Source organism: Mus pahari, chromosome 6, assembly GCF_900095145.1.
Source record: "Mus pahari chromosome 6, PAHARI_EIJ_v1.1, whole genome shotgun sequence".
Lineage (NCBI taxonomy): Eukaryota > Metazoa > Chordata > Mammalia > Rodentia > Muridae > Mus > Mus pahari.
In genome coordinates this window covers 85,614,986-85,629,268 of record NC_034595.1, presented here as the reverse complement: position 1 = coordinate 85,629,268, position 14,283 = coordinate 85,614,986, and the positions used below count along the sequence as shown (strand labels likewise).

General features: G+C 51.0%; 1 protein-coding gene across 1 annotated transcript in view; it reads left to right on the top strand.

Annotated features, from left to right (window-relative positions):
• Positions 1 to 14,283, top strand: part of Man1c1 (mannosidase alpha class 1C member 1) — a 142,703-nt gene that overhangs the window by 30,254 nt on the left and 98,166 nt on the right. The window lies entirely within an intron of this gene.

Below are 14,283 nucleotides of genomic sequence, written 5' to 3'. Positions count from 1 at the left end.
GAGAGAGAGAGAGAGAGAGAGAGAGAGAGAGAGAGAGAGAGAGAGAGAGAGAGCTAGCTACAGATTCACAGGATGGACCACGGGTCCCAAGCAAGAAGTAACTTAACTACAGCCTCAGTTTCTTTTCTGGCATGACAGGTGATCTTGGGAACCTCCCTGGGGTCAGAGTACGTATACTGTGCCTGGCGCATGGTAGTTGTTTAATTAAGATTAGTTTTTACTGTCACTGTTAGAACCCTGACATTTCCCCAGGGGTTACAGCTAGCTGTAGACTGACCAGAAAGCTTTTGTGTTTCTGTGGGATTGTAGAGTGTCTCTAACTTAAATTGCTCTTAAGTCAGTGACCTGTTACCCCATCCTCTCAGATGGATTGATCCTTACAGAATGCTTGTCCTGGGCAAGGGGCCATGATGGAGACGGTACCTCAGAGCTCATCTCCCTAGACTTGTCTGCAGTGCTTGCCCGGGCCTTTCCCTCAGGTGTCCCTGCAGGCGAGCTCCCGAGTGGCCTGGCTCTCCCCAGACAGAGGAGGAGGGACACATTTGGGCGGTATATAATTTGCCATCAAACTATTCCAGTGGCTCCCAGCTGTGAATCCCACCTCTACATATGTCAGAGTCTGGGGACACTTTGGGGTGCCACAGTGAGGGACGGCCTTGGCACTCCATGGGGCCAATCTGTGGGTGTTATTAAAAGTGAGACTGTACATAGGACAGCCCTGTAAATAATCATTGGTACAGCAGTGGTGGTGCATACCTCCAATCCTGGCACTCGGGAGGCAGAGGCAGACAGATCTTTGGTGAGTTCAAGACCAGCCTGGTCTACAGAGTGAGTTCCAGGACAGCCAGGGCTACACAGGGAAACCCTGTCTCAAAAAAACAAAACAAAACCCAAAAAATACAAACAAACAAACAAAACCACTCTTTAGCTAGATCCTCTTTTCACGTCTCCTAGTCCAGAGACCCTACAGTCGCTTCTTTCTGTTTGATGTGCTGTGTGACTATGGGCAGCCCCATTAACCTTTCTGAACCCTCCTTAGTCTGACTTTTGTATTCTCAGCAAGAGTGATGGGAAGTGGCCTTTACAGCTGAGGACTTGTCATCGGCTGTGGCCCTGGAGACCCTGGCCAGTCCTCCTGACTCATGAGGCACCAGACTTGTAGGCTCTGGGCTTTGTAAAGAGGAAGCTGTGCTGGTCTTGGTTTGGGCTAGATGGTATGCCATTCTTGTCGGGCAGAATCCAGGCCAGGAGCTGAGGACTACCCTGGCAGGCTGGGTGGGCCTTGCCAAATAATGGGCCACAGGATTTTGCTTCCATTCTCATGTGGCTCACTTGATGTAGGTGCCACAGAGTGTAATCTGCTCACAGTTTGGCAGTGAAATTTCCATGCCCCCAAACTGTGGTGGAGTTGAGTGGAACCAAAGCTTTCTCAGGTTACAGTAAGCCAGGCTGGTTTAAAATGAACATAAAACTTAGATCTTAGCTCATGTGAGCACACTCACTCACTCCAGCCTACAAGGTCCCAAAAGACCCTGGACAAAGGAACTGAGTGACTCTAGTTCTGGCTACCACCACCCATCACTGTCCAACTCTCTGTCTCATGTAAGTCCCATCTGGGAGGGGGTTCGTCTGGGGTTCCGTAGAGCTTAGGCTGGGAACCTGACATCAGCCGCTGTTTTCAAAGGCCTGGTTGGGCTGAAGCCAACGACTTCATTCCTTGCCCACCTCTCTGGTTGTTAACCTCAGGCACTTTCATGACTCCGAATGACTGGTTTACTCACAGGGAGCCTCGGACACTTGTGGTTTAATCTCTTTTCTCGGCTTCCAGGGAGCAAGCAGAGTTGACAAATACAGATGGAATCCTGTTGACTGGTTCTTTGCTCGGGCCCTGGGGATAGGAGGTGATCGATGGTGCGTAGGGGCTAGCGCAGCTGCTTAGAAGGCAGTCTCTTTCCTGTGTGGCTCCGCTCTGGTCTCTCGCCTGCTGTCTTCTCAGCCTCCAATCAGGAGGAATAACTTCCAAATCTATTGGAAGGAATCTTAATTTTTTTTTTTTTTTAAACTCTGCAGAAAATGCCCTTTTTCCCCGGGGACGCGTTCTCGGGTTAATGTGGGGAAAGTATGAAGCACTGTACCTTCGCCTCTAACCTCTGTTTCTCTTGGGTGAAAGTTGGATTTAAGGAGGAAGGAAAATCTTGTCCTTGAGCATGACAGTGTAGGGTGCAGACAGGACAGAGTTCAAACTGTCAGTGGGGTATCCCCCACAGCCGCTGCCTCTTTGGAGGCTACAGAAGTGGCGTTCTGACACTGAGACAGATGTTGGGACAGAGTCATCGTGTCTCTTCTTTATTTCCTTATGGAAGTATTTGTGGGACTCGAGAGATGGCTCAGTGGTGGAGAACACATGCTTCTCTTATGGAGGATCCCAGTTTAACTCTCAGGATATACATGGCCACTCACAAGTGTCCGTAACTCTTATCCCGGGGGATCCGACACTCTCTTCTGACCTCTGCATGCGTATGGTGCGCGTATACACAGAGAGACAAAACACTCATGTGCATAAAATAAAATTAAATAAAATCCTTGACAGAAGAAATCATTTGTATGTCTGTGTGTAGGTACACGTGTATGTACACGTATGTGGGCACCAGGTCAACTTGATGGACACTTGGTTTTCTTCCCTGAGGAAGGGTTTCTGTTGGTTTGGGATCTACTGGTTAGGTCAGGCCTGTCAGCAGGTGGGTCTCAGGGGCCGACCTGTCTCCAGTCTCTAGCACAGCTGGCATTCCCACAGCTTCTGGGGATGAAACTCAGACCCTCATGCTTGTGTAGCAGGCCTTTCACATGCCAGCTTTAGGAGGAATGTTTATTGACATGTCCTATTTCCAGAATGAGTGGGGTATTGTATTATCACCTGACACAGATAAACTATAATTGGACATAATAGATACAATGACCAAGTCAAGTCTTTTTAGAAGATATCATTTTAATAAAGGAAGCACTCTGCCTGTGAGCTACATTGCCTGAAAGATGCCATTCTATCATTCTGGCCACAGGTCCCTTGGTCCCTTGCCCCAGGCTACCCCCTTAGTAATGCCTTATTGAAGTGTTAGCTGTGCTTTGTGTTAGCAATGCTGCCTCAGCCTGAGCGATTCATTCCCCTTTGTCTCCGCCTTCTGTCTTGTGCTCTGAGTGCTGTGCCCTCAGTACGCGGAGCCGAGGCCTGCTTAATTGCAGAGGTTCATTTGAAAATGCCCTCAGAAGTAAACTTGGAAAGACCCGCGTTCCGGCACGCCCGTGCTGACATCTTGCTGTCTGTCTTCAGTTTGCTGGGCACAAGGAGTCACGGAGTTAAGAGGAAGAGATAGTTGAAAGGAAAGGTCACCTGTCTGGGCCCTGCCCCGTGAGGCCTGCAGTCTGGCATGGTGGCGCCTTCCTTTCTCAGCCTAAGGCACTTTGGTGACTCATCTGGAGCAGCGATTTATGTTCTTTGCCTCCTTTACCAAGAGATAATTTCTTCCCCATCTGCCACTTTAAGGCTCAAGGCCTCTGTTTCCTGTGCTGAGAACATAGTGACCTGTTGTCCCTTAGCTCTGTTCATGTCCTTTGGGGCCTGGGTTTGGGGTGGGGAGAGGCTTCTGTCTAATGGACGCACAGCAACCAGACTGCCTTATCCAGAGCCATGGACAGGTGGGAAAGGAGGAATCGGGAGTGTGGGCCCTGTTGCCCACGGGCTTTGTCAGTGGTGACTTCTGTCAGTCACCACAGCTCCCTCATCCTTTTCTCCGTCATAAGTGTAATGAGACAGGCAACCGGCACCCTGAGGTGATGTCTGGGGACTCCAGCTCTGAGCTGAAGCAACTTGCAGTGAGCAGAAGTGGATGACCGACGTCACAGCTTGCCCTGCAGGCCAGATAGCTGTCAGCTTCAGGGCCCGCTCATCTGGACGGGGCGGGGTTACAGCTGGACATCTATGTACGTAACACCCCTCACTTACTGTGCTGCCTCCTGGGGTCTTGGCAGTCCTAAAAAATGAGACTGGATCCTAGCTGTCTTAGGTGCTACTGGTCATACCTGGGTGGCCTAGCACACAGTAAGTTAGCCAGCCTGAAACTTAGTGATAGGGTGGGTCCTTCCTCTAAGTTATCCATCTTCATGGTGACTCAGGGGACAGGGATGGCTTTCCCGTGCTGGAAACTGAGGCCTAGAGGTAGAAATTAACACAGCTGGAAAGTGGGGGTAGACAGAGAGTGGGCATGCCGCCTGTGAGGGCCGGGTGTCCAGGCTGTGGACTCAGGACCTGGGGGAGTGAGGAGGGCCCGGGGCTCCATGGGAACACAAAGCCAGTGAACAGAGATAGATAGCTTCCTGCTCACCCAAACTCTCCCCAACCCCCAATTCCACCTCTTCTGGGAGCTTCCTCTCAGCTGCCCAGGGACGGGGTTTTCATCCTTTGGTCTTCACAATAGTCTCAGAATCGCTCTCCTTTGCAGATGAGGATGTGAGGCAGGGAAAGTACTCTGTCTAAGATGCCATAGTAAACGCAGAGCTCTTGGGATCTGGAGTCTGCTGGTTTCTGTCCCACACTGTCTGTTCTCCATGCTGGCCTTTCTGTGTTCCTTATATCTCAGGCTCAACTGTCTTGTGAGATGGGCTCTGTGTCTGGGCTACCCAGGGTTCCCTCCACACGGTCCCCGATTTGTATGTCCCTGCGGCCTCCCCAGGCACACACCACACCTCTCCACTCCATAGCACCTCTCACTCACCGAGGCTGCTCCACAGCCTCTTGAGCTTTGACTCGCCTGCTCGGTGAGAAGCCAGGAGATTGCTGGGTTATCAGGTTATCTGCAGCCTGTGTCTCTTCAGACCTGGACAGAAGGATAAGCAGAGGAATGGCTGCCGACTCTTCCCTCCCGGCAGGTCTGAGCCCGAGCGGGGAAAGGTTGGGAGGAGCAGGGGGCTGTGGGCCCTGGGCATCCTCCTCCCCACCACCTGACTGAAAGACTTGGACAGCGTGTCTGTCGCCCGCTTGCCCTGGCTGTTTCCTAATTTAAGTGCACCTGCACCAGCCAGGGTGTGGAAGGGACGGAGGCTGAGGATGGGAGAGGGGAGGGGGGAGTGGGGAAAGGCAGGAATGGCTCTTCTTGCTGCTGAGCCAGCACCCGGGGCACCTGATTCTTCAGTGTCAGACTGCTTGTCTCCAGGGCCACCGCCTCTCAGGGCCTGCCAGAGTCACTCTAGCTTGTGGTCCCTGCACCCTGGCTCTGTCTCCACCCTGACCTCAGATCTCAAAAATGTTCAATGATACCTCGTTCTGACAGGGTTGGAAATGAGCCTGGTGCCCCACTCGGACGGGGCTGGAAATGAGGCTGATAACCAACTCCGACGGGGCTGGAAATGAGGCTGGTGCCCCAGTCTGATGGGGCTGGAGGGGAGGCTGGTACCCCACTCTGACGGGGCTGGAAGGGAGGCTGGTACTCCACTCCGACGGGGCTGGAAGGGAGGCTGGTACCCCAGTCTGATGGGGCTGGAAATGAGCCTGGTGCCCAACTCCGACGGGACTGGAAGGGAGGCTGGTACCCCAGTCTGATGGGGCTGGAGGGGAGGCTGGTACCCCACTCTGATGGGGCTGGAAGGGAGGCTGGTTTCCCACTCTGGAGGGGAGGCTGGCCTGCCTGGCTAGTGCAGCCAGGGACTGACGGGACCCAGAGCTGACAGGAGAGGGTGGAAAATTTTTAAAATTAAAATATAATTATGTGGGTTGGGTAGATGGCTCAGCTACTGAGAACACTGGTTTGATTCCTAGCACCCACACGGCAGCTCACAACTATTTGTAACTCCAGGTCTAGAGGATCTGACACCCTCTTCTAGTCCCTATGGGCACCATACATTCAAATGGTGCACAGACATACACTCAGGCAAAACTTCCGTACACATAAAATAAAAATCTAATACCATTTCCCCCCATTTTATTTTTCCCCTCCAATTTTTCCCCCATTGTCCCCTGTCTCCTTTAACTCCAGGTTTCCTTTTCATTGATTGTTATTGTCACACACACACACACACACACACACACACACACTTGATTGTTATTGTCACACACACATGCACACACACACACACACACACACACGCACACACAATTATATTGAGTCTTTTTAGTTGTGTGTATGTATATCCTTCAGGACTGACTACTTGGCATTGGGTAACCAATTAGGGGGCTCATCCCTTGGAGAAGACCACTTCTCCCAAGAGCAAGAACATTTTATGGGCTTATTGTTAAAACGACTGCTATTTGAAAAGTGCAGTTTTTACACAAGTTAAGTATATTGAAAACACGGGCAGCAAAGGCTCAGAGCTTATCTCTTGCTAATTATCTTGCTGCTTTTTAGATAGATTGTGTAGACTTTTAGATAGATCGTGTAGACCTATGGTGTCTGTGTGTAGGTTTACACGTACTGGCTCTGTCCAGTGACATCATGTTGATTGCTTGAGATGGGCAGAGGTGAGAATATTTACACAGAAATTGGCAAACATTGTGAATCAAAATGTGAGATTTCTTTTTATCATTGTCTGGACTGAGAGAAGTGATAGGGTGCCAGGTGTGGAGGGCCTTTAGTCCCAACAATCGGAAGGCAGAGACAGGCCTTGAGTTCAAGGCCAGCCTGGTCTACAAAACAAGTTCCAGGACAGGCAGGGTTACAGAGAGAAACCCTGTCTCAAAAAACAAAACCAAACAAGCAAAAAATGGTGGGGAAAAGGTAATAGAGATTAAACTTGAAGTCATTGTGTATGCCACAAAACACTGTAGAGGATTACAAAGTTACCACGTGCTGGGGATATAGCTTAGTGGTGGTGTTCTTGCCTACCATGTATGAGACTGTGGGCTAGCTGCTCAGTGCAGTCAAAAAACGTGGGGCCAACAGTATTAGTCAGGGTCCTCTAGAGTAACAGAACTTTAGAATGAATGTCTGTTCACACACACACACACACACACACACACACACNCACACACAGAGGATTTATTAGAATGACTTCCAGGCTATGGTCCAGCTAATCCAGCAATGGCTGCCTCTGAGCAGAAGAACCAGGAGACGTGGACTTGCTAGCGAGGCAGGAGCACGCCGGCAGCGAGCAAAAGCTTCCTTCTTACAAATCCTTATATGGGCTTCTAGCAGAAGGCAGGGCCCAGATTAGAGGCTGGGTTTTCCTGCCTCAGAAGAGCTGGATGAAAGGTGTGCCTTCCGTCGGGAGTGCATCGTCCCACAGCTGATAAAGCACCTCGGAGGCGTGCCTCTCCATCTCGGGGTTTTAGTTCATTCCAGATGTAGTCGACAACTAAGAACAGCTGTTACACCCCACACGGTTCATCAGAGAAGTCACTGGTGTCCTGGGATACGGAAGGAAGGAGCCAGAACCACAGTGGCCTGTTCAGTGGCCGAGACAGTCCAGCGACAAAAGGCGCGTGAGACCCCCGTGGTCTGGCTTTGCAAACTTAACCCCCTTTAGATGCATAGACGCCCTCTCTGTCTCAGTTTCCCCGACCAAGGGTGAGCACTGATGGGGATCCAGCTCAGCCCAGGGTCTGTGTGTGAATGGCCAGGAGCTGAGACCAAGGTTAACATGGACATGAACGGATTTGAAGTGAGGGAAGGTGCCCATAACAGAAGTAGAACCCTGAATTGGGGTGCCTGCTGCCTAACTCATGTTCAGCCGGCATTTCTCAACTGTGTGTGGGTTGAAGACCTGAGGAGAGACCTCTGCTCCTGCATGGAGTTAAAAGTGTTTAATCTGAGAGATATCACAGGGTAGTTAGTTTGTCTGTGGGTCTACCTATTTGTTGAGCAACTACAAGTACCTTCCCAGTGCGGAGTGTCACAAACTCCATAAGCTGCAGGGTCATGTGATTAGAACCCTCATCCTGAAGGAGCTTTTCCAGCGTGTGTGTGTGTGTGTGTGTGTGTGTCTAAACCTGAATGGAATGCTCTGGAAACCTTCCATGTTGTGGAATCATTGGCCATTTTCTCCGCGACTGGTTTTGGATTTCACATGGATTTCAGTTTGTGATTATCTGTGTGCATGGACAGTAGACATCTGTCTCTCACACGAGAACTTGTGCCTGCCTTGAACACAGAACCTGAAACAATGTGGGTTCAGTAAAGATAGGAAAGCAGGAGGCTGAGGCAGGAGTCAGGTCTCAGAGGCATCTAAGAGGTTTGCTGCAAGGAGAAAGCCTTGGGGGCTGCGGAGATGGCCCAGTTGATAAAGTGCTTGTGTTGAAAGAATAGAAACCTTAGTCCAATGCCCGGATCCCAGGTAAACACTGGGTGTGGTGGTGCTTGCTTGCAATCCAGCACTGGGGGGGGGGGGGGTAGAGAGAGGCAGCCCTGTGACTGCCAGTCATGTAGCCTGGCCTGATGAGTTCCAGGCCAAATGAGAGACCCTTAAAACCTGGTGTACAGTGCTTCCATATGCCAAGCATACACAGACTCAGACACACACACACACACACACACCTCGCCTTCGTAGTCCCATCCTTTGACATTACATTGGGAACCGAAAGTTCTTCACCTCCACTGTTTTCCTGCCTTTCTGGGCTGTCTCTGGCAGGTCACAGCAGTTTGCATTAAGGCTCACATACATATAGTGATTTTTCTGGAGTCAGGGACTCCTGTATAAATCTGATAAAACTGTAAGCCTTCTATCCTAGAACAATGCTCCTCGCACATGCGCACAGACACATCCTACCTAGCCTTACATGACATTTCCAGGGGTTCCCATATGCCCTGAAGCCCACCTATCAACTCCAAACCAAGACTGCTGGAAAGAACGGGAGCCTGGTATGCACACATCCTGGTCCTCTGAGCCCCGAAGGCTAGTCTAGTTCTTGGCAGATCGGCTGTGGGTAATGGGGTGAATCTGATGGCTAGCTGAGTTACGGAGCAGTGCCCTGGTTTGCCTTGACCTGGACAGAGCTGAGCTCACTGGGGTGGGGGCAGCTGAGACTAGTTCTGGCCTGTCAACATCTAGGAAGCCTTCTTAGTCTCTAAGGCTATTTTTAAAATCAAAACGTAGAATGTAGGGGTCTCGGGCAGTGGTTCAGTCAGTAAGAACACTTGCTTTAAAAGCATGGGGGCCTGAGTTCGAATCCCAAGCACCCATGTAAAAAGTCAGGTTGTGCATGCCTGGAACCCAGTGTTGGGGGAGTAGAGACAAGTGAATCCTGGGAGCTCTGTATCCAGCCAGCCAGCCAAGCCCGCACAGCGGAAATGGCGGGCTTCTAGTTCCGTGGGGGGGGGACCCTGTCTTCAAGGGGTGAGGCAGACACTGATAGAGAAAGGCACCTGGTATCTTCCCTGGCCTCTGCGTGTGTGCACGTGATTATGTACGTGGAACATGCACACTCCTCAGCGCATAGGGCGATAGACATGAGTTGGCACTGGGGCAGGACCTTAGAAAGCCAGCGCCTGTGCGATTTCATCCCTGGGGTTTCGCTAGGGTTCTTCTAACCCCGAAACTCCCGCAAGGGGTGCATGAATCCCACGCACCCCACAAAGATGAAGTTACACCCCCAGTTGTGGGTAGGGAGCACCGGCACAGCGCCATCTGTCTGCCTTGCACCCTTGCCGTGGTCGTGTGGGTTGAGTGACAGCCTTGGCAGCCCCTCTTCATGAGGTCCATCTCCCGATCAGTCCCGCCCACCCTTCTTTCTCCTGAAGGGCAGCAGGACCACGGTTTTGTTTTTCTTAACGCTGAGCTTGTGTGTCTGTTTTTGTTTTTCTTTTTTTCTCCTTCTTGTTTCTGGCTGTTTGATGTCAGAAGTGTTCAAACCCATGGGGTGAGGCGGTACAGCGTTAGAATTTGCTTGCAGAATTGTTGACATGGAGAAAGAGTTCCGCACAACATCTCCTCCCCGGAGAGTCCTCTTTTTTTCTCATCTCCTCACATTGAACATCATTCTGCCATGTGACCATGGTCAGCAGCGGTACCATTGGCAGGTACTTTGTGTAGCCAACATCTAATTATGAATTTAAACTCTCCCTGGCATCTTTACAGATTGCTGGCCAATAGCAGTCGCAGTTTTAAGTTCAGCGTGTGCTGTCTGCACTGCTCCCGGACACAGGAGCGATGCAGGAGTCCTCAGCTCTGAGCTAGCCTGTGGGATGCCGCTGTGTTAGTGGACAAAGAATGCGCCCGATAGAGAGGGCTGAAACTGCAAGGGAAGGTGGAAGGTGGAGGCAGGGCCATGACTCAGGATCCTGTGTATGGGGAAACTTATCTCATGGTTAGACACGCTGGCGGCTAGACACCAGCCGATCCTGCTGGCAGGATCTGCCTTCGAGAGACATGCCATGGAGTCTCTGGCCTGCTCAGCTGTGAGCAGACCCTATGAGTCGGGCTGGTAGCTGTAATTACCACCTGTGAGGACTCTGGGAACACAGTGCTGGCCCCCGTTAGATTTACAGCCACAGGCCCTGGCAGGAGGTTAATCCCAGACCTCTCCACTCCCGTGGAGGAGCATGGCCCGTGTGTAAACAGTAGAATTGCTGAGAAAGGCAGAGGTGGCCTGTCTCTCCACTTTCTTGTTTGGGTTGGGATCTGTTGTATTTGCAATGATCTTTAATTATAAAAGCCATTACTATGGAGTGGATTATCAGTGTGGTTCATTTCTGCCATGTTGCTTGGTAACATCCCCTTGTGTCCAAGACCATTTGCTGAAGAAAGGAAGCCTGTCTTTTTTTTTTTTTTTTTCCAGCCATTCTGCCATTGTACAGGTATAGAAAGCTCCTTAAGAAGGCTGGAGGGCTAGGGAGATGGCTCAGCGGGTAAAGGCACTTGCCACCAAGCCCTGAGCACCTGACTGCCATCTCTGGGCGGGTTACCAGGCAACGTTACAGGACCCACATGGTGGAAGGAAAGAATCAACTTCTGCAAGCTGACTTCTGATTGCTGCATGTGTGCATGTGTGTGCAAGTGCACACATAACAGTTAAACAAACAGATGTTTTGAACTTTCCCCCTGCCAAAGGTCTGGGGGTCTAGTTCAGCATAGTGTGAATGAAATCCCAGGTTCGATTCCTGGTACTGGGGAAAAAAACGGATGGGGGAAGAACCATTCAAAGAAGTATATATTTTCAAGAAGACGGAAAGACCCAGAGTACTTCAGAGCATCGTGTCCAAACAGATGTTCTAATCCATTAACCAGCAGTTGTATGTCTGCCCAGGGGAGCATCGTGTCCTGTTCTGCACTCTCTCTTCCGAGGAGCCTATTCTTCACACCCCCATGGGCTGCAGAAGTCGTGGATCTTGAGGTTTTTAACTTCCTATGGAAGAAGTGATGACTGACAGAGAAGGCAGGGCGCTCTTAGCTATCTCGGTTGGGTACAGTCTGTACCCTGCTCCCTGCGAAGCTTCTCTGTCGCCCCATCCCGCTGATCTTTAAAAGTCTCCATTAATGGAAGAAATGGCGGTCGTTCTAGCACGAACACTCAGAGTGTGTTATTCGCTCCAGAGGCACACCGGTGGGATTTTCAGATGATGCTGTCGGCAGGGTTTGGGTGGCTGTTATTTTTTTTAAGCTGAAGCACAGCTGCTCAGACCACTTGGAGAGATCATCTGAGGGGCGTCAGTGCCCCAGCCGTGGCTGTGACCCTGAAGAAGTGGTTATCCCTTAAAGATAATCCCATTCCGGATTGTTCAGCTAAACCCTGGAAATGGACTGATTGGCATATTTAAATCTCATCTTCCAGCCATGTGCTAATTACCATAGCCTGGTTGGGGAGAAGAGACACTAATCAAGATACTTTGCATTTTAAAATCTTGCTGTATCCATACGAAGAGGAAGATGGTTCCATCTCTGACCTCAAGAGGGTTTAAACCTTCAATGGTTTAAATGATCATGGCTAATCACACCAGGACTATTTTTGCATTTAAATCCTTAGGGTTCTTTTTTTGTTTTTGTTTGTTTGTTTGTTTTTTGTCTTTTAAGCTGCCTTTCCATGTAGGGTCCCTCTTTCAGTTACTTTCCATCCAGAACTTTCCATACAGGAGTTGAAGCCAACTAACGAAACCCACCTGTCTCGCTCCTTGTCTCTGGGCACAGCTAGGCCTGGAGTCAGACCTGAGCACCGGCCTCCTCCCCACTCATCCCTCTCAGGTTCACACATGGACTATCAAGTCCCTTGTGGAAGTGAGAAGGATTTCTCCCTCTATCCAGAAAAGAACAGCCTGAGAGAACAGAGCAGGTCTGTGGGTGTAGCGGAAGTCCCTCCTTAGGGAAACCACTCCTAACAACCTCACCCCTACTCCACCTTCACCCCAGCTTTAACCCCCACGCCTGACATCCTGCCCCTGTCCCCCTCTACCTTACAGTCATCCTGCTCCCATCCTCCCCTTCCCCTAGCCTGACTTCAGGCCAGCTGTCGGTGTTGTCCTTATTTCTGAAAACCATTTATTTGCGTGCAAGTGTGTGTGTGGGTGTGCACATGCCCGGGAGGCCGAGAACAATTGTAGGTCCTTTCCTTTCACCGCGTGAGGCCCAGGGATGGGCTTCAGGTCATCAGGCTTGGCAGCAGGTGTCTTCCCCGCTGAGCCCCACACCGCACAGGCCACAGCTGACAGTGTTTTAAACAACAATGCCTGTCAGCCGCTGAGCTCAGAACTGGGAAAACAAGATGGTTTCTGCCTTTATACAGAATGTCTGGCTGTCAGGGATGGGAATCTCAGCGCAGTCTATCCTCCGTAGGAAGTGTCAGGAAGAGCCTGTCTCTGAGATTTATGAAAGAGGCCCAGTGAGCCACCATCACCCACAGCGGTGCCTCCAAAGCGAGTGTGGAAAAGAGGAATTTTTTGACGGCTTTGTCGAATCACCTGTCACGGCTGTCCGCTCATTTGTCTGGTCCGTGCGCGGAAGGGGTCTGGTTTGCCCACACTGCGGGAGCTGCCATCTCTCTGTGGCAGGTTTATGGGCCCCAGTAGGAAAGCCCCAGATCTGGAGGCAGCTTGGGAAGGAGGAAATCCTGGTGCCATCAGAACTGACTGATTGTCAGAAATGGGGGCCTCAGATTTCGGGGGGGGGGAGGAGTACAGGAGGAAGGCTCTGGAAACCGAGCAAGTCCAGGGCTCGTGTGTGCTTTGATTGCGATCACTGAAGTAGTTCAAACGATCTGAGTTTTCTGTCTCTCTCTTGGCCGGTCCCACTAGTTCATCACGAGGAGGCCTTTTGGTTTTTCTAGTTAATTGTTCTTTGGTGTCTCTTTCAAGGGTTTGCGATCAAATGGCCTGATGCTCTGTCTGCCGGCTCCCGCGTGATTAGGGTCTCTTTTCAGAGGGTGGCTGCAGGAATCCTTTCAAGCACTCCTCTCGCTCTCTGCTCACACTGTCACTGGAAACATCCTAAGTATGTGGCCCGAGGAATTCAGTCTTGCGGGAGCGAGAGAGCGCCACCGGTCCTCATTAGGCACCTAGAAGGGCTGCCACGCATCGTCCATCACCACAGACCTAGAAAAATGAGAAGCAAGCCTGCCCGAGCAGGCTGATGAATGCGGACACCAGGCGCTTATGGGGTGGCAGCTCTCCGGCTCCGGGATGAATGAGTCCGGAACCCAGTCGCTTTATGACATTTGTAAGGCTGAGCTGTGCTGTTTGCTGTTGCGGCAGAGCCCCTCCTAGTACGAGCCCCTCTGTCCGTTTGGCAAGCTTTTCTAGCCAAGATCAGCAAGCTATACCAGAGTCGGTGCTGGGGGGCACAAAGGGATTTCTTAGGCTGCAGATGAAGAAACAAGTTTATCCTTTTTAGTGTTCACTAGGGGCTCAGCCCAGCTGACATCGCGGAACCATTTACGGTCACCCCACCCCTCCGCTGCCTCCATCTCCTTTTGCTGAGGGGCGCTGGGTTTTCCTTCATAGTGTTTAACCCCAGTTGAATTTCTCGTGTTCATTGTTATCTGTTTGATCATACGAGATTGTACGAGTTATGCGTCACACAGGGTGCTATGCAGTTGGTCTTCAGGGCATGTTATCTGAGTGCAGTTGGTCCTCAGGGCATGTTATCTGAGTGGAGTTGGTCCTCAGGGCATGTTATCTGAGTGGATGAGGTGGAAGCAGGGACAGGAAGAGGCAAAGGTTGCAGTCAGGCTGGGTCCAAACCTTCTTCTACTATTGGCTGTGTGTCTCAGGTTCCTGTCCCTTGTCTGTGATGGCTGTGTGTCTCAGGTTCCTGTCCCCTGTCTGTGATGGCTGTGTGTCTCAGGTTCCTGTCCCCTGTCTGTGATGGCTGTGTGTC